This window comes from Suncus etruscus, chromosome 1 (genome assembly GCF_024139225.1).
Source record: "Suncus etruscus isolate mSunEtr1 chromosome 1, mSunEtr1.pri.cur, whole genome shotgun sequence".
Classification (NCBI taxonomy): Eukaryota; Metazoa; Chordata; class Mammalia; order Eulipotyphla; family Soricidae; genus Suncus; species Suncus etruscus.
The window spans coordinates 35,201,305-35,221,191 of record NC_064848.1 but is presented as its reverse complement, the minus strand read 5'-3'; the positions used below and the strand labels follow the sequence as shown (position 1 = coordinate 35,221,191).

At 34.8% G+C, this 19,887-nt stretch overlaps 1 protein-coding gene across 3 annotated transcripts in view; it reads left to right on the top strand.

The window, feature by feature from the left end:
• The window catches only part of PTPRD (protein tyrosine phosphatase receptor type D), a 1,813,832-nt gene that overhangs the window by 1,434,522 nt on the left and 359,423 nt on the right, over window positions 1-19,887 (top strand). The window lies entirely within an intron of this gene.

The following is a 19,887-nucleotide window of genomic DNA, read 5'->3' as shown; positions in this document are numbered from 1 at the left end:
ATTTTTTGAAGTAAGCACATAATCATAATGGTAGATAGTTTTTATCTAAAAGCTAATAATTTACCCTATAGATGTAGAAAATATTTGACTAATTTTGTCTAAGAAGGTGAATCTCACAACAATGAACTCTAATGTGTCTTTACTGATTTCATGTCAAAGTAAATTAAAATTTCAAAAGTGAGTGACTATTGGAGGGTAGTGTGTTTCATAAGGGAACACAGTCGGGCCAGAGAGATAGCACAGCGTTTGGGCTTTTACTTTAGACGCAGAAAGACGGTGGTTTGAGTCTCAGCATTCATACGGTCCCCTGAGCCTGCCGGAAGCGATTTCTGAGTGTAGAGCCTGGAGTAATCTCTGGGCGCTGTCGGGTGTGACCCAACACTCCCTCCCCCCAAAAAACAAAACAAAACAAACAAAAATACCCTCAAAACCAAAAAAAAAAGTAATCCATTCAATTCTTCTCATCACTGTCCTAGATTACGTTCAGAATTAGTCATGCAGATTGTACTTTTTTTTTTGTGGTTTTGGTTTTTGGGTCACACCTCGTGATGCACAGGGGTTACTCCTGGCTATGCACTCAGAAATCACTCCTGGCTTGGGGGACCATATGGGACATGGGGGGGATCGAGCCGCTGTGCCACCATTTTTTTAACCCAGTTTAAATTCAGAGAAGAAAGATAATACACATAAAAGAAAATATGTTTAAAATATCTTTTTATTTCTTTCTTTCTTTATTTTGGTTTTTTGGGCCACACCCGTTTGATGCTCAGAAATTGCCCCTGGCTTGGGGGGACCACATGGGACGCCGGGGGATCGAACTGTGGTCCTTTCTTGGCTAGCACTTGCAAGGCAGACACCTTACCTCTAGCGCCACCTTGCCAGCCCCTAAAATATCTTTCATTTGGAGGCAAAGTGATAGCACAGCAGATAGGGGTAGGACATTTGCCTTACATGCAACTGGCTTGGGTTCGATCCCTGGCATCTCATATAGTCCTCCAAGCCTGCCAGAAGTAACTTCTGAGCACAGAGCCAAAAGTACCCCTGAGCATTCTCAGATGTGGTCCAAAATACAATCATCTAACCAAATAAATAAATGTTATTAATAATCACTAACTCTATTAGTTCAATGAATATGACACCCAAGGTCATATGTTGTTCTCTTTGGTTCCAACAATTAGGAAACTACCAGATTTTAACAAGTGACTTATATTTAGCCTTATTTACCTCCATAAAAAATTATTTGTTAAAACAAATTGCCTAATCATTACTTTTAAAATATTCCCCATGTAGAAGCCAGAGCAATAGCGCAAAAGGTAGAGCATTTGCCTTGCACCTGGTCAACCCGGGTTCAATCCCTGGTATCCCATATGATCCCCTGAGTTTGCCAGGATTGATTTCTGAGTACAGAGCCAGGAGTAACCCTTGAGTACTGCAGGGTGTGACCCAAAAATAATAAAAATGATATCACTCATGTGATATATTTCCATTTTAAATGGAAGTGAATTTTTGATGAACTTTTTTTCTGAAGAAATAATTAACAAGTTAAAATATGAAAAATATATTTCTGACATTAAATGTATATCTTCATACTAAATCCACATTAGTGAAGATATCATGATCATTTCTTTCTTTTGTAAACTAAATTATTAAACTACATTCTCAGTATGGCTTTTTGTCTTTCCCTTTTTAAGTTACATTTTAGGCAATTGTTTAAGAGTGAGAATAAACATAAGATATCCAAAGATGAAGGAAACAAAATGCCTACAGGAATATTAAGTTCATAAATAATTCTACCAGATAATATATAAAAATGATAATAAAGCAAAATTTTGGATAAAAGATAGCATTTTAGGGGCTGGAGTGATAGCACAGAGGTAGGACATTTGCCTTGCATGTGACTGATCCAGATAGGACTTGGGTTCAAATCCTGGCATCCCATATGGTTCTTCGTGCCTGCCCGGAATGATTTCTGAGTACATAGCCAGGAGTAACCCCAGAGTGTCACCGGGTGTGGCCCCCCAAAACAAAACAAACAAAAAAAAACATTTAGTTAATTAGCTGGACATCTCAAGACATTTTTATATATTTCCTTGGCATTACTATGTATTCTTTCTTTGGGGTGTTTTTTGGCATTTATTTTGAACCACTATTCATTCTACCGCTGTGCTGTCTCTCTGCCCCCTTACTGATATTCTTAATGCTCAAGGACATTAAAGTCTTTCAAGGGCATTTTCTCCTATAGCAGCAATAGACACCACCTTATATTTTGTATCTTTAATAATGTTGCCATCTTCCTACAAAAATAATCTTCCCTCAACTCTTTCCACCCTCCTATTCCACCCTACATTCAATAAATGAAGTTTTCTTCTATTTTTATTTTATTTATTTTTATTTATATATTTTTTGGTTTTGGAGCCACACACAGTGGTGCTCAGAGATTACTCCTGGCTCTACACTCACAAATCGCTTCTGACAGGCTGGGAGGTTCATATGGGATGCTGAAGATCGAACCTGGGTTTGTCTAAAGTCAGTAGCGTGAAAGGCAAATGGCCTCCCACTGTGCTATCACTCTGGCCCTAGAAGTTCTATTCTATTAATTACCATAGTTATATTATTGGGGTCCAAGTGTTTGTTTCATTAGATATTTTTTATTGGCTATTTTTCATTCTTTGTATATATAGTATTATAGTTCAGGTATATCTTACCTTTCTATATTTCTTTACCTACCACATTTGAGTGAGATAGTGTGGCGTTGTTTTTTAGTATTATCATTATCTAACTTATTTCACTTAATATAACTCCCATGGAGTTTTAGGTTGTATAAGTCATGATTTACTTTTCTACTGAATAAAAGTGTTTATATATCTGTATATATAAACACATATATACATATATATGTATATACACACATATACACAATATATATACATATATTACAAGCTATTGTTTTTATTTCTTGAAGGGTCCTTGCCAGAAGGGCTTGGGAAAGGAGTACCCTGTAGTTCTCAGGAGCATATGCAGGAGATCAAGCTATGCGAAAGACTATATCTGGGATCATATTCATTCCCTATACACTCTCCCATTTGCATTATCCTCCAAACTCTGCCACAATGTCACTATTCACTTTTCTATAATTGAGCATTTTGGGTTGTTTCTAGATCTGGAATGTCCTAAATAGCACTTCATTGAATATAGGTTGGTTCTATTGTTTTTTTAAGTCTTCACCACGAAGACAAAAATTACAAAGATAAATTCAGGGATATTTTGTTTCAACACTGTTTTCTTTAGTAGTGATCAAACTCTCAAACAATGTTCCCAGTTTCCAGCCCCCAAAATGCCTCTATTGCAATGCCTCCCCCATTGTTCTAGTATTCCCTATCCCACACCATTGGCCAATTTCCTACTAAAGACCAATTTTCTTAATCTTCATTTCTATTGCCATTGGGTGTATATTTTCCTAAAAAAAATCTTCATATCCACATATGTAATAGGTCACTCTGAATATTTTCCTCTCCCTCTGACAGATTTCAATCTGCATGATACACTCCAGATCAACTAATGTTGCAACAAATTATTTAACTTATTTTGTCTTATGGCCAAGACTATTACATTGTGTGTACATATATATTTATAAAAATATTTATATATATTTATTATACTTTCTTTATCATACTTTCTTTATCTAACCATCTGGTCACCATGGGAATAGGAGTGCATATGTCTTTTCTGTATGGTGCTTTGGGGCCATTAAAGTATATTTCCAGGAGCGATAATTCTGGGTTATAAAGCTTAATTTCTAGGTTTTTCAAGAATGTTCATATTGTCTTCCAAGAAAACTGGACCAATTTATATTCCAGCTGTGAATGAGTCTTTTTTTTCTTTCTTTTTGGTCTATATTCTCATCAACACTGCTTGTTGTTCTTTTTAATGATTACTGGTCTCTGTTCTGTGAGGTGATACTTATTGTTTTGATTTGTATTTCTCTGACAATCAGTGATGGAGATTTTATTCATATGCTTTGTAGCCATCATTCATTTTTCCTTTTTGAGAAAGTTCCTGTTCATTTCTTATCCCCATTTTTGGATAACTTTGGATTTTTTTCTTACATGCAATATAAGTTTTCTGGATCTATTCATCAAATATTATTTGATAATATGATTTTTCTTTTCTAATATTTAATGTTCTTTAACATTGATTTACTTGCATATGTTAAACCATTCTCGCATACTTTGGCTAAGTCCTATTTGATCATGTTTTATGATCTTTTTTGAGTTGTTCTTAAAGCTGTACCCTACTATTTTCTTCCTGCTAGTAGGGTGTTACATGATAAAATTTGTGAATCTTATCAATACTGCTTTGTAGATACTTTCTATATATGAATTTGCTGCTTTAAGTATTCTATTTCTCTATATGGTTTTCATTATTCTATTAGGGTATGTCTTAGAGTATTTTAACTTTTTCTAATTTTTACACTTTGAAATTCTTATCTGGGTGCATATGTTTTTCAGCTCTGGAAGAATCTCTGCAGTGATATATTTGATTCTTGTGTGCACGCTTATTTATATATATATATACATATAAATTATCATTGATTAAAATAGAAAATTTAGAAATTCAGATTTAAAATATGTAAGACAAGATGAACAATTTGTAATTATATTTTAAAGTAAAGGTGTGTGGTCAAGGCACACATTATTTTTAAGCAAATTTATTTGTTGAATGCTCTATATTCCTGAATTATACAAAATTTTGGCCAAAAAGAGACATCAGGGTCACTAAGGACAGGTATCATAGTGCTTGCCTGTCAACAGTGTTTATTGACCCTTGAGAATCACCAGGAATGAATGCTGAGTGCAAAGTGAGAAGAAAGCCCTAAGCATAGATGGGCATAAACAAACAAATTTAACCAACAAAAAAGGCAAAACAAAAGGTACAGGAACATTTCTATCACTAAATTATGCTGGCTTCTATTTGTAATTAGAGTATGCAATTTTCTAAAGAAATAGAAAAGGAAATCAGAGATTTTATTGTATTTATGTGCTTTATGAAAAGCAAACGTGATAATTCCTATAAAGAAAAATCTTTCTTGTGTTTGTATAATTTGAGAATTGAATCTTTGCTTTCTAAACTGAGCTGGATTCATTACCATTTTTAAAAAAATATGTTTTATTTATTTTTGGTAGGAATTGGTGCTACACCCAGCAGTGCTTAAGGGTTACTCCTGGCTCTGCTTTCAATAATTCCTCCTGGCAGTGCTCAGGATACCAGATAGGATATCAGGGATAAAATTGGGTTGGCCATGCGCCGAACAAGTGCCTTCATTGCTTTACTCTTTCTGACTCTATGTTCTCTTTCTTCAGTTTATACAGTCATTTCCTTGAAATCATTGCTTATTAATCTAATTTCAATTTTACTTCTAATTAAAACTTAAGAGTCTTAAAATCATAGATGTCGCTTTTTGTTTGTTTGTTTGTTTGTTTTTGTATCACATCAATGGTGATCTAGGTTTACTCCTAGAGGTGAAGTTAAGGGAAACAGATTCAGAGGTGGGGATCAAACTGTAAAGTTCTGTGGTGCTATGAACCAAAGATCAACCACTTAGCATGGGGATGGAAAAGGGCATGCTACTAAACTGACAATCCTTAAGGAAAAATTTGTCAATGGTACTGTATCTAGGTGATTAGGTGCACTAATGGGAAAGTTTTGTCTAGTACTTGAACCTGGAACTTGGCGGTAAAAGAGCCTTTACATTGATCTATTAGTACATAATGACTATATTGCCACATTCTTTTCTGTCACTTAAGTCTTTTTAGTATATAATGGAACTGCTTTGTTGTGTAACTTTCCAGTACTGATTTTTATCTTCTTTATTAATTTATTTTGCTTTAGAATGATGTTCTAACAATCCCAATGGCTACTTAATTAGCAAATTAGAATAACTGAAGCTTCCATTTATGGGGAAAGTGGGACATTCCTTGCAGTTTTCAGGGCCTTTCTACCTGATATTACTTTCTGGAACTACTCCTATGCTTAGGGACTATATGAAATGCCCAGGATATAGAACCAGGTGGGCCATGAATAAGGCAAACATCTACTGATTGTACTCTCTCTCCAGCCTGCTGCTAGATATATACTTGACTATTACTTGTAGACTTCTTCCCTTCCCTTTTTTTTAGGGGAGTCCTTTCTTTCTGAAAGGACAGTTCAGAAAAGTGACTGCCTTTCATCACATTCTTTGATATACCTCAAAAAGCAGCTTTGACTTTCAGTGGGTTATCAAAAAATTCACACTAAAAATATGACAAAGGAAGTTTTAAGGCAGAATTTTCTTTGATTAAATTAGTAACTATGGGTAGGTTATATAATGACTCAAGGGAAAAAGTTATTCGGATCAATCAACTTTCATGATCCCAGAGGCTTTTAACTTTTTGTTTGTTACTGAATAAAAGCTTATCCCAGAATAACTTTCAGACCCTTTTTCAAAAAAAATTTTTTTTGGTTTTTGGTTTTTGGTTTTTTGATCACACTTGGCGACGCTCAGGGGTTACTCCTGGATCTGTGCTCAGAAATAGCTCCTGGCAGGTTCGAGGGATTATATGGCATTCTGGGGATCAAACACAGGGCCGTCCTGGGTAGGCCATGTGCAAGGCCCTACTGCAGTACTATCACTCTGGCCTCTCATCCAGATTTCTCCAAAGGTGACCTAATAACATTATTGTTTTCCTTGCATAGATATGGAAAGCATTTTTCCCTTTTTCATAATCAACATGGGTTGCTAATAAAGTACTTTGGAGCAAGTGTCTTTCATTTAAAGCGTTTCTAGTTACATATTAGTACAGATTTGTGCAAAGGCCATTGCTAATGCACAGTTGGAAATGCTGATTGCAGGTGTTTTTAGTATCTAAATCTAGGTTCATCAGGAGGTAATAAAGCAGAGTAATTTTATTGTAGTCAACTAAGATGTTAATAGATGAAAAGGATAGCTAGAATATGCCTCAGTCTGGCAAGAGGCCTTGAGTATCTACGAATGTGTTCTAAGGATAGCAGGGGGCTGGGTCCATCAGCTGTCAGCCACAGATTCTGTTTATGCTCTGAACAATAGCCAAGTGCCTGGGCAGTAATTATTGGTTGATTTTGCTTCTAAAATAAGTGTCTTAATAATTTGTCACAAAACCAAGTTAAATTGCTGTGATGTTGCCTGCAACAGTTAAATTAGGAAAAAAAGAAAGAAAGCCACAGCAAGAAATGTTTCCATTTTTTTTTTCTGCCTGCAGTCTCTATTGGTAAATAGTGTAATTAAAATCTCGTTTGCAGGTTTTTCAAAGAGGTTATTTCTGTGTGGGAAAGTCCTTTGTTTTCTTACTTAATACCCTGAGCTGTAAATTAGAGAATGGGGGAAAAAGTTAGTTGGCAAATAAAGGTCTTAGCTGTCAATGCTGTTTTGGAATTCCTCCCATATTCCTGGGGCTCAGATAATGTGTTTCCCTGGAAAAGCATGCATAATCAGACTGAAATGAGCTGGTACCAGGCTTTGTACTGCCCAGGGATACAAATATGGAACTTGATATTTCAAAATAAATCCAACTCAAAGGTGTTTCTAGGATAAGTTGAGTACTGTAACTTTCTGTTCATAGATTTAAAATTTACCCAAATTTGCGTGCCTTCAGAGGTGTGGTATTTATACAGCTAAAGCTGATGCTGTTTAGGAGACAGAAACAAAAGGATTGGCCAAAATACAAAGGAATTCCTAAAGAACAGGCCAAAAAATATTACAGCAATAAAACCCTTCTCTGTTCCTCTTCTTGTCATTCTATATCTATGGATTGTGTGTGTGTGTTTATGTGCATGTATGAGCATGTATACGCACGTACTACCCACACATGAGTGCGCACTATCTTGGAAATGCTGATAGTGTTTTTTTTATAGAGATGCTGTTAAAAGAAATAGAACTAGCTTATTGTTTTACAATTTGTTCCATCTAGGGTACATTTCATTAAAACTCTAAACGTTTGCTTTCATTTACAAACCATGGACTTGCACCTTATTGTTTATATCTGTGCCAGGATCCAATTAATATCAACTTGAGTTTTTCTTGTGGGTGGATACCAGTTCATGGCCCTGTGTGATCATCTATTATTATCACTGCTTGCTTGTACATGACTTTATGGCCCTTGTTTAAATACAGTTGTCGTGTTTTTTCATCTTTTCTACCCTCAAATAGCTCAATGAGTAGAAAGCAAGAATGGGTAGATATGAGGCACTGTTGAAGAATAGAGATTAATAATGTTTGACAATATGCAACTTGTGAGACATCTTATAGGGCAGTTCTTTTATATACTGGTTACATGCATGATATGGGTTATTTACCTTGAGTCTACAAAGGAGCATTTATTTTAGAAAGGATGAGTTAAGTATATAAAATAAAAGATTCTCTTTTTTTCATGTGCTCAATTGTAAGAATACTAGTCAATGAATGTTTTTAATTTCTATGAATTATTATTTTGTTTATTTTTGTTTGTTTTGGGGCGACACATATGGGGTGACACCTGCTCTGCACTCAGAAATCATTTCTGGCAGGCTTGGGAGTCCATATGTAATGCCTGGGATTGAACCAGAGTGAGCTATATGTGAGACAAATGCCCTACCTCCTGTGCTATTGCTCTGGCCCTATTATGAATTATTATTAGTTCTAATAGTTTTTAATGATTTCTAAATTTTGTTTTTAGTAGATGCCTAATACAGTATGCACATAAAGTCATATAAAGTCATTGTCAAATAAATTTTGATTTAGTGCTTCTGTTATGCAAAAACATGAACTTAAAATATCTAATTTTAAATTAGATATTTTATCTAATTTAGATAATTGGATAATTGATCTAATTTATCTAATAATGTAATTAGGAATGGAGATATTTCACAGGGGTTAAAGCACTTGCCTTTCATGTGGTATAGCCAGTATCCAGTTCGATACCTGACACTGCTTATACGCCCCCTCTCCCAGCATTTTCAGAAGTGCTGGTGTTGCCTCAAAACTGGGGAAAACCACATCAAATAAAAAAATATAAATTTAGCTGATATATTTGGGTATACATAGATGTTTATGCCCGGTACTAAATATACACTCATTAAAAGTTACTTAATGCCATGATATACTAGATGTTACACAGAATAAAACACTGTCATAAAACAAACTGTACCTATTAAATGTGAATACTGCTTGAAATTTTTAATTGTATTTTTAAAGATCACTATTTTTCTCTAAAACAGTGATTTTTTTTTTTTTTGGTTTTTTGGGACACACCCGTTTTGATGCTCAGGGGTTACTCCTGGCTAAGTGCTCAGAAATTGCCCCTGGCTTGGGGAAACCATATGGGATGCCGGGGGATCGAACTGCGGTCCTTCCTTGGCTAGCGCTTGCAAGGCAGACATGTTACCTCTAGCGCCACCTCACCGGCCCCTAAAGCAGTAATTCTTAAACTTACTTGACATATTAGCCTCTTTACAAAAATCTCAATATTTCTCAATTGGTCCACAAGACTACTATTTCCCACCTTGGTCCATCTAGCAATTTTCAGGGCACAATATTACCCTTTTGGGAAATATTGTTTTAATGTAATATTGACATGTAGACAAATTATTTTTTAATTTTGTATCTTATCTTTCCCATAGCTTTCTCTGTATATTCAACAATAATGAAAAATGGTAATATCCATTAATAAAATATAACCAAATAAATATTTTTAAATGATGAAGTTTTCAAGTATACATAATTGGAATTTAAAAGCCATAATGGTGCTTATCTGGAGATAAAATTAGTTAAAATTTTTCTTTTGGAGGTGCTATTATATTTTTTAAAACTTCATCTCTGTTATACCTAATAAGAAAAATCCAGACAACTTTTTTTTATGATATTACATCTTAGTCATTTTTGAAACATAAACAGGTCATCTGATCTATTTTTTTTATATAACTAAAATAGGATAGTGATTAAGGCTCTTCTTTGAATGGAATTGACACTGCCTCATTCCTGGTGCCACATAGTTCCCTGAGCACTGCCAGGAGTTACCAGCAAGCAGAGAGTAGCCCCAAGTACTCTGCGCACCAACCCCATTTCAGCAAACCTATATGAACAACCTACAATCTTTCAGTTTTTATATCAACACAGCATATCTCCTCTTTGTGGAACTGACTTGCTACTGGTGATAAATCAGCCCATTTCTCTTGAAAAATAAGACAATTCATATTGTTGATATGCTGTAAATTTCTTTTAGAGGAGATGCAATAGGATCAATATATGCAGTTTGGTAAAAAATATTAGGGAAGAGGATTAGTGAAAATTATCAAAGACATCATTGATTGGTCTTTTCTTTTATCCCCTGTTTTCTTTTCCAATTAGATCTGCTCTCATGTCCCTTTTAAAATAAGCCAATTACCTCTCCTGTGTGATCCAATTTGCAGGTACATGATAAGCAGCAGGCTAGAATAAAGTCTAAATGATTACTTTTAATGATGATCAGCACATCTAATGTAATAAATTATGATTAATAAGTAAATTAGCAGTAAATGATTTTTTAAAACTAGCTACAAAAATATGTTGAAAGGTTGTTAGAATTTCATTCTTTGTCAAATACTGTGTCTATGTCAAAGTGCCTTGTGAGTATGTTACCATTTAAGGGGAATATGAAAAAAAGCCAATAAATATTGTGTTATTTGCTTGCATCTTTACTGAAATGAGCCTGAAGATTGCATGACTTTTCATCTGTTTCACTGTAAGGGCCTTTATTGCTCTATTCAGCTAAAATGGATGCATGGTCTGTGTATTTTGAATGCATAAATAGGTAGTAAGAAAACCCAGAGGCTTAAAGTGGAAAATGTTGAGTAAATATCTAAACAGTGTTTCTGATAACATGCTTTCATTAAGAATTCATGACTCTGGCATAAAAACTGGTAAGAATGGCTTCCCAGATAATATCTAAGCATGATTCAGTACCTCAGCATGCCTTGCCAAAATTTATGTCATTATAGGGCTGGTTACTTTAAGTGTCTTATACCAAAACAGATGGCCAGTCTTACTAACCATGTCAATAGTTCAGGGAAGTTTTATGACCCAGACACAATCGATGTAGGGGGTTGTTTGTTTTGGCCATAATATCTCATGGCTGTGCTTTAAATAAAAATAGTTATGGTGGTAAGACTGTATACCTTTCACTGCTGCAAAGTGTTTATGAACCAGGTATTAATGTATCAAAGCAAGAGAAATTAGAAATTTATGTAATTACTATAAACTGGCTAATTCATCTGAAACTCCTCTCTGTCACCATTTTAAAACACAATATGAAATGCTCATAGTTTAAAAAAAAGTTAAGTAGCATGATCTATTTTGTTTGTTAAATAGCATGATCTATTTTGTTTGTTTTGTTTTGTTTTTGGGCCACATTGGGTGATGCTAAGGGGATACTCCTGGCTATGGGCTCAGAAATTACTTCTGGCTTGGGAAACCATATGGGATGCTGAGGGATCGAACTGTGGTTCGTCCTAGGTCAGCGTGTGCAAGGCAAATGTTCTACCGCTGTGCCACTGCTCCAAACCCAAATAGCATGATCTTTTCAAATTAAAAATGATTTTCTATAGCAATTAAGTATTATTTTTAGTACTTTAATTACATATTTTTTCACCCATTTTATCTTTTTTTCACTAGTTCTTATATATTCATGACACTTATATACCTTGTGTTCCCAAAGGAAAATGAAAAATGTGAGCATTTGGAGCATATGTGTAATTGGATTCTTTTTGGAAAGGTAGATTTTCCAGTTTCCTTCTTAAAACTAACCACTTTTAGTCTTCTCATTTTATTGCTCCTTTTTAGCTAAAAATTACAAAATTCTATCTAAAGTTAGTGATAATTTTCAGCTTTCATAATATCTAGGTAATTGGACATTCTGATATATACATGTTTCTATTGTGAATACATTATATATTTCTATCATGAATATCTGAGTTATTTTGAGCAAAATGTTAAGTTGTGTAAAAACAATAAAATGTGCAGTTATTTATGTATATCGTTAGTGATTTTCATGTATAACAATAAATCAAATGTAAGAATTGTACATATATGTAAGAGCATAATAATGAGAATGATGTGGCATTTCTTATAATGCTATAAAACTGGAAATTAATGCTTAACATTAAGATATATATACTTTATAACAAAATAATATTCAATTAATATCTAGACACAAAAATATATAGCACTTTAGGTACATACTATAAAATAATATATATATTTAGAAATAAGTTAGGAGTTTTATCAGCATAGAAAAATTTAAAAACTATTTAGGATGTTTATAGTCACTGAACTGTTAAAAGTATATATATAAAAGTAGACTAAGCCCTCACTATTCTTGGATGACATGATACTATATTTAGAAAGCCTAATTGCTCTACACAAAAGCTCCTATAGAAAATTAACTTCTAGGGGCTGGCATGGTGGTGCTAGAGGTAAGGTGTCTGCCTTGCCAGCGCTAGCCTAGGACGGACCGCGGTTGGATCCCCCAGTGTCCCATATGGTCTCCCAAATGAGGAGCGACTTCTGAGTACATAGCCAGAAGTAACCCCTGAGCATCACCAGGTGTGGCCCAAAAACCAAATAAATAAATAAATAAATAAATAAATAAATAAATAAATGAATAAATGAATAAATAAATAAAAAAGAAAAAGAAAATTGACTTTTATAGTAAAGATTCATATTACAAAATTAGCATGCAAAAAAACAGGGCTCTGATATATATGCAAATAATGAAATAAGAGAGCTTAAAAGAACAAATCTTTTCACAATGTCCCTAGAAAATCAAGTACCTTAGAATTATCTTAACAAAAGAGTTGAATGATCTAAACAAAGAAAGCAAAAAATATGACTAAAAGAAATAAAAGAACACAGGAGAAAATGAAAACACTAAAATCCCCAGTTAATGGATTGGGAGGATTTCTATCTTTAAAATGGCAATAGTCCCAAAAGCATTATACAAATTCAATACAGTCCCTCTAAATATACCCTTGGCATATTTTAGAGATATAGATAAAACACTCCTAAATTCATATGAAATAATAAACTCCCTTAATATTCAAACATTACTAGGAAAAAAGAAGATCTGACGCATCTTATTCCAATTTTAAATTGTACTTCAAAGCTATAATAGAGTTGAAGTTTAGACAGAATGAAGTATGGTACTGTATACTGGAATAAGAACAGATCCTAAAATTAGTGGAATAAGAATTGAAAATCCAGAGTGAGATCCTCAATGATATGGATAGTTAATCTTTGGTAATGAAGCAAAAAGCATGAAATGGAGTAAGGGAAGCCTCTTGAACAAGTCATGTGAAGAAAAATGTTTGACCACATGAGAAAAAAGAAAAGGAATAAAGATATCATTCTAATGTCCTGCATAAAAATCAAATAAAAATGGATTATCTACCTTGATAACAGACCTGAATTTATAAGTGACATTGATGAAACATGCAGGACTTTTCATGACATTGAAGCTAGAGGCATCTTTAAAAAAAAAAAAAGAGTAGTGTTAGCAATTAAGATGTCAAAGTGAGGCCAAGGCTGCAGAGCTGGATATTTGGGAGAATAGAGTTCCACGAAAAATGGAAACAGTAAGAGAAGTTAGATTGGGTAGGCAAGTGGTATGTTTGTTTTTAGCATAATGGCTTTTAGATGATGCTAGATCATTTCTGATATGGTTAGCTACAGGCACTAAAAAAACAATTCATGTGGTAGTTATTTTTCATCCCTTCTCAATTCTTTTTTTATTTTTCTTTAGTGTCCATATCAATGTTTTTTCAATATAATCATGATATTTTACAGAGGAATTTATTTATCTATTGTGTCAGTAGTCATTGCCAAAGACTTCATAGTGACGTCTATACTAAAAAGCATGGTATACAGAGGCATAAATATATGATTGAAATATTTTGGGAAAAGCAGTAAATTGATGCCAGAATTTTATAAGTATATTTTTTCTTTACTGATTACAAATAAATTGAATGATTACAGAAATTAATATAAATGTAGCCTACATACAAAATTTACCACGTATGTGGTTGTTTTTGAGTTTTGTGGAATTGTTTTTTGTCCATCAAGCAGACATCATAATCAGTTAAGCTCTTTCCAATTGCAGTTGATTCCTGGGAATTGAAATAAGATCTGATAGAAAACACATTCTGGGTGAAATTTCTCAATTTACTAGTAAAAAGAATTGTAATATAGCACAGTATATTATTATAAGCACAGAAATTATTAATGGCACAGCACACTTTATGGTTAAATCAAACAGATGAAAGTTTACACTTAGCAAACAGTATTTCTGTAATTTACCATCTTCTATTTTCTCTGTGTGAAAAATTTACAATTAGATCAAAAGTTTGACTCACTATCACAAGTCAGAGAATGTCTTTTCTGTTTTATTTTATTCTCTTCCTTCTTTATTCCACATTTCTATATCACTATAAAAACTTCTGTAAACATATAAATACGAATAATGAACTAACCACGCTAACCTAGTAAAAACATTATACAGTATATACAATACATACATAGAGTAGATGTGACACAGTTCAGTGCATGAAATTTGCTCATGTGAATTTTTCTGTTTATCCAACTTTCATATATAATATTATTTTAATTATTAACACTAAGATTTAGTGTTAGTATTATAAATAAAAATACTGGGTCTGAATTGATAGTACAGGAGGTAAGGCACTTTCATGGAGTTACAGAGATTGCAACCCTGAATTCCCAGCCCTTTGTGTGTGAAGACATACCATCAGTGTATTTTCTGAGGTCAGAACAGAGCCAGGAATAATAGCCCCTGAGTATCACTGGATTTGGCCTTCCCTTAAAGAAATAAACAAATTAAACACTATTCTTTTTCTATCAGTGTGGTAAACATTAACACAATTATATTTATGTTCTCTGATAATAAAAATAATTTTTAAATATGAAAAATGAAAATACAGTGAGTTAAAAACCAAAATCTGTTAAGATTTGGAGGTCTGTCCTAGCCCTAGATGTCAACATTAGCACATTTAGAATCTATGTCATAAGGGAAATATCTTGAGGCATGTATAGACAATATTTGCCATGGAAACCGATCCTGCCTGGTGTCTGTACCTAGAGTCTGACTCCTATGGGACTTTTCTCTTCAGTGTGCCTACTATTTCAGGGATACTCCGGTCTCAGGCAACTCTTGTCACTGTAATTATCCCTGGTGTACATTAAGGCATTCATAATAGAAAATCCATCCCCCCAAAAGAATTAGCACTTTCTGTGTTTGGGACAGTGGAATGATGTTTGGATATGCTGTGACTAGGAGGGAATGATATAGCTTAGAACAATAGTTTTGCTTCCCCACTCATTTCAGACCTAGTTACCCCAGAATCATCTCTAATTTGCCTTCTATCCACCGTGATTCTTAGCTGCAAAGACTGTTCCTAAGCCTTTCTCGCCAGTTCCCCTGTTGATTCTAGAGAAGAAAACAAAAAGAGATTAGAAAAACAAACAAAATAATTAAAAAGGGTGGTTGGAGCGATGAAGCAGCAGTAGGGCATTTGCCTTGCACACAGCTGACCCAGGACAGACCATGGTTTGATCCCTTGGCACCCCAGATGTCCCACAAGCTAGGAGCAATTTCTGAGTACATAGCCAGGAGTAACACCTGAGCATCACTGGGTGTGGCCCAAAAATTTAAAAAAAAAGAGAGAGAGATTAGCAAATGACATAGTTCATGTTCTCACATTCTGCAGAATTCTTTGAGAAAAGAAGCAGTCTAAGGACAGGACTACATCTACATTACAAACATATAAACTTAGCTCCTCTCCTTTGTATCATTTAATAACATTGTTAACCTTCCCTTTCTATGATTTTAAGGACATTATTATGACAAATACCCCTTTAAAAAAAACAAAGCCGCTATTTAAGGAAATGTTAATCAGCTGAAAGAAACAAAGCCAATTAGTTACATGCTGTTAATTTTGTTCCCCATTGGACATATTTCCTTGATGTCTGCAAAAGCAGCTTATTCATTAGAATTAAATTAGACAAATGGTGCAGTCATTTCTTCTTTTAGCTTTGTAGCGTGTAGTTCTTTTTATGTTTTTTAAATGTTTCTCAGTTGGCCAATAAAGTTACTTTTATCTGAGTTGACTTCTTTTTTTTTTTTTTTTTTTTTTTTTTTTTTTTTTATTTTTTATCTTTATTTAAACACCGTGATTACAAACATGATTATAGTTGTATGATTACAGTCATGTAAAGAGCACCCCCCCTTCACCGGTGTAACATTCCCACCACCAATTTCCCAGATCTCCCTCCTCCCCACCCCCCTACACCTGTACTCGAGACAGGCTTTCTACTTCCCTCATTCATTCACATTTTATGATAGTTTTCAGTGTAGTCATCTCTGCAACTGCACTCATCACTCTATGTGATGAGCTGCATGTCCTGAGCTGCACCTACCAGCCCTCATCTCTCTTGTCTCTGAGATATTGTTAAAAATGTCCTTCATTTTTCTTAAAGCCCATAGATGAGTGAAACCATTCTGCGTCTTTCTCTCTCCCTCTGACTTACTTCACTCAGCATAATAGATTCCATGTACATCCATGTATTGGAAAATTTCATGACTTCATCTCTCCTGATGGCTGCATAGTATTCCATTGTGTATATGTACCACAGTTTCTTCAGCCACTCATCTGTTGAAGGGCATCTTGGTTGTTTCCAGAGTCTGGCTATTGTAAATAGCGCTGCAATGAATATAGGAGTAAGGAAGGGTTTTTTGTATTGTATTTTTGTGTTTCTTGGGTATATTCCTAGGAGTGGTATAGCTGGATCGTATGGAAGCTCAATTTCCAGTTTGTGAAGGAATCTCCATATCGCTTTCCATAAAGGTTGTACTAGACGGCATTCCCACCAGCAGTGAAAAAGAGTTCCTTTCTCTCCACATCCCCGCCAGCACTGCTTGTTTTCCTTTCTTGTGATGTGTGCCAATCTCAGTGGCGTGAGGTGGTACCTCATAGTAGTTTTGATTTGCATCTCCCTGACGATTAGTGATGTTGAACATCTTTTCATGTGCCTTTTGGCCATTTGCCTTTCTTCTTTTTCAAAGTGTCTGTTCATTTCTTCTCCCCATTTTTTGATGGGGTTAGTTGTTTTTTTCTTGTATAGTTCTGTCAGTACCTTGTAAATTTTGGATATTAGCCCTTTATCTGATGTGTATTGGGTGAATAATTTCTCCCACTCAGTGGGTGGCCTTTGTATTCTGGGCGCTATTTCCTTTGAGATGCAGAAGCTTTTCAGCTTAATATAGTCCCATCTGTTTATCTCTGCTTCCACTTGCTTGGAAAGTGCTGTCTCCTCCTTAAAGATGCCTTTAGTCTCAATGTCCTGGAGTGTTTCACCTACATGTTGTTCTATATACCTTATAGTTTCAGTTCTGATATCAAGGTCTTTAATCCATTTGGATTTTACCTTTGTATATGGTGTTAGCTGGGGGTCTGAGTTCGCTTTTTTGCAAGTGGTTAACCAGTTGTGCCAACACCACTTGTTGAATAGGCTTTCCCTGCTCCATTTAGGATTTTTTGCTCCTTTATCAAAAACAAGGTGGTTATATGTCTGAGGAACCTTCTCTGAGTACTCAAGCCTATTCCACTGATCTGAGGGTCTGTTTTTATTCCAATACCATGCTGTTTTTATAACTGTTGCTTTGTAATACAACTTAAAATTGGGGAAAGTAATGCCTCCCATATTCCTTTTCCCAAGGAGTGCTTTAGCTATTCGAGGTTGTTTGTTGTTCCAGATGAATTTCAGAAGTATTTGATCCACTTCTTTGAAAAATGTCATGGGTATCTTTAGAGGAATCGCGTTAAATCTGTACAATGCTTTTGGAAGTATTGCCATTTTAATGATGTTGATCCTGCCAATCCATGAGCATGGTATGTGTTTCCATTTCCGCGTGTCCTCTCTTATTTCTTGGAGCAGTGTTTTGTAGTTTTCTTTGTATAGATCCTTCACATCTTTAGTCAGGTTGACTCCAAGATATTTGAGTTTGTGTGGAACTAATGTGAATGGGATTGTTCTCTTAATGTCCATTTCTTCCCTATCATTATTCGTGTATAAAAAGGCCATTGATTTTTGTGTGTTAATTTTGTATCCTGCCACTTTGCTATACAAATCTATTATTTCTAGAAGCTTTTTGGTAGAGTCTTTAGGGTTTTCTAAGTAGAGTATCATGTCATCTGCAAACAGTGAGAGCTTGACTTCTTCCTTTCCTATCTGAATTCCCTTGATATCTTTTTCTTGCCTAATCGCTATAGCAAGTACTTCCAGTGCTATGTTGAATAGGAGTGGTGAGAGAGGACAGCCTTGTCTTGTACCAGAATTTAGAGGAAAGGATTTTAGTTTTTCTCCATTGAGGATAATATTTGCCACTGGCTTCTGGTAGATGGCTTTGACTATATTGAGAAAGGTTCCTTTTATTCCTATCTTGCTGAGAGTTTTAATCAAGAATGGGTGTTGAACCTTATCAAATGCTTTTTCTGCATCTATTGATATGACCATGTGATTTTTATTTTTGTTGTTGTTTATGTTGTGTATTATATTAATAGATTTACGGATGTTAAACCATCCTTGCATTCCTGGGATGAAACCTACTTGATCAAAGTGAATGATCTTCTTGATGAGGCACTGGATCCTGTTCGCCAGGATTTTGTTGAGGATCTTTGCATCTGTGTTCATCAGGGATATTGGTCTGTAATTTTCTTTTTTGGCAGCATCTCTATCAGGTTTTGGTATTAAGGTGATGTTGGCTTCATAAAAGCTATTTGGAAGTATTCCTGTTTTTTCGATTTCATAAAAGAGCCTGGCCAGAATTGGTAGTAGTTCCTCTTGAAAGGTTTGAAAGAATTCATTCGTGAATCCATCAGGGCCTGGGCTTTTGTTTTTGGGTAAATTTTTGATTACAGTTTTAATTTCCTCAATAGTGATGGGGGTGTTTAGATATGCTACCTCTTCTTTATTCAACCGTGGAAGGTTATATGAGTTCAGAAATTTATCCATTTCTTCCAGGTTCTCATATTTAGTGGCATAGAGTTTCTCAAAGTATTCTCTGAATACCCTTTGAATCTCTGCAGTATCTGTAGTGATCTCCCCCTTCTCATTTCTAATACGCGTTATCAAGTTTCTCTCTTTCTTTTGCTTTGTGAGTTTTGCCAATGGTCTATCAATCTTGTTTATTTTTTCAAAGAACCAACTTCTGCTTTCGTTGATCTTTCGGATTGTTTTTTGGGTTTCCACTTCGTTGATTTCTGCTCTCAGCTTTGTTATTTCCTTCTGTCTCCCTATTTTTGGGTCCTTTTGTTGAGCACTTTCTAGTTCTATTAGCTGTGTCATTAAGCTACTCAGGTAAGCTCCTTCTTCCTTCCTGATGTGTGCTTGCAAAGCTATAAATTTTCCTCTCAGTACTGCTTTTGCTGTGTCCCATAAGTTCTGATAGTTTGTGTCTTTATTGTCATTTGTTTCCAGGAACCTTTTGATTTCCTCCTTGATTTCATCTCGGACCCACTGGTTATTGAGTATGAGGCTGTTTAACTTCCAGGTGTTAAATTTTTTCTTCTGTGTCCCTTTGCAGTTCACATCTAACTTCAGAGCCTTGTGGTCAGCAAAGGCAGCCTGCAAAATGTCTATCTTTTTTATTTTATGGAGGTATGTTTTATGTGCCAGCACATGATCTATCCTGGAGAATGATCCATGTACATTGGAAAAGAATGTGTATCCAGGTTTCTGAGGATAGAGTGCCCTATATATATCTACTAGGCCTCTTTCATCCATTTCTTTTT